At 36.9% G+C, this 1,466-nt stretch overlaps 1 protein-coding gene across 1 annotated transcript in view; it reads left to right on the forward strand.

Moving 5' to 3' along the window:
- MGST1 (microsomal glutathione S-transferase 1) overlaps positions 1 to 1,466 on the forward strand; it is a 29,019-nt gene that overhangs the window by 10,884 nt on the left and 16,669 nt on the right. The gene's annotated exons all lie outside the window — the stretch shown is intronic.

Below are 1,466 nucleotides of genomic sequence, written 5' to 3' on the forward strand. Positions count from 1 at the left end.
CGGGTGGGGAGTAGGCGGGCTTCGCCCCGCAAGTGGGACTTTGCTGGGGGTGACTCACAGAAGTTGCAGGGTGGGCCAGTCTGGTGTGCTTCAGACGGCTTCTGGGCCTAAATATATATTTATATGTATGTGGTTTACATCACATTTAACAGCAACACAAAGACAACCACATGACCAGTAACAAAATATAGAACTACACATAGGTTTATAGATTATTGATAGACAGATAGAATGATCACAGTTTAATAGATGTCAGGCTAGTAAGGTCACATGCAGGTGTTGAGTTTTAAAGGCAGGAATGGCTATCATTTAGAAGAGGTAGATAGTACTACATGCTAAGCAGGTTAAGTAGCATCTGAGCTTAGGTATGAGAAAAGATGTGTTTCTGTGGCAGAGATAGGAGAAGCAGATAGCAGGGCTGGTAAAAGAACAAGAGGAGGTTGCAAAGAATGACTACCATGTAGGGTGGTGAGTTTAAATTTTAAGCCTTGCTCTAAATTCCTACCCACTTTGACTTGAGTATCACCAGTTTGCCTTAGCTTTCCTCCTGAACACAGTCCTGATTATACTTCCAACTTCAGACTTAGATGGCTACGTTCAATTTCTTGACAGCTTTTAGATGGTTGTAAATATGGAATGTCAAATGACCTGAAGAGTCATATAAAGTTTATCCTCCTTTCCTCGTTCCTTCTATGAAAGTACCATAAATGCCAACACCTTACCTTGCATGTGCAAGCCTATTATTGTGATGTTTCCATTTTCCTGCTTCTCCTTCTTTATCTGTGTCAGTATTAATGATGACCATGATCATGATGGCAATGAAGATTAACGTAAAGGTATCATAAACTTTATTGAGGGTTTTTCATGGGCCAGGTGCTGCGCTAAATGTAGTGCACATGTTATCTCAATTAAATTCAACAACAACCCAGTAAGTGAGAAGCTGTTACTATAGCTGTCTCACAAATAAAGAAATTTAGTTTTAGAGAGGCTAAATCCCTCAAGCAAGATTAATAGCTTAATGGTAGAACTGAAATTCAAATCCTGGAGCCTGAGATTCTGAATACTAATGAAATGACAAAAAGCTGTAAATTGGGTTTCTAAAGCAGGACATATATTAGAACTCAGGTATTCCTAATAAAACATCATTGATGCTATTATGTACATAATTTGATGTTTCTAAAGAGATCAGTCCATGACATCTGTTTTTTTTTTCACATTCAACTTATTATTTACCTTAATTCAAATACAAGGGTACTTCATACAATTTGTGGAAAAATAGGGTTAAAATATAATATGCATTTTCACATGAACTTTTTTGAAGACCTTTTGTATATGATTTTAGTCTATCTTTAGGGCATTTTGGCAATTTATTTATTTTTTTTATTTTTATTTATTTATTTATTTATTTTTGTCTTTTTGTCCTTTTTCGTGACCGGCAACGGATCGCAACCCTCAGTGTCGCGCCC

The sequence above is a fragment of the Galeopterus variegatus genome, unplaced genomic scaffold (genome assembly GCF_000696425.1).
Source record: "Galeopterus variegatus unplaced genomic scaffold, G_variegatus-3.0.2 Scaffold3968, whole genome shotgun sequence".
Lineage (NCBI taxonomy): Eukaryota > Metazoa > Chordata > Mammalia > Dermoptera > Cynocephalidae > Galeopterus > Galeopterus variegatus.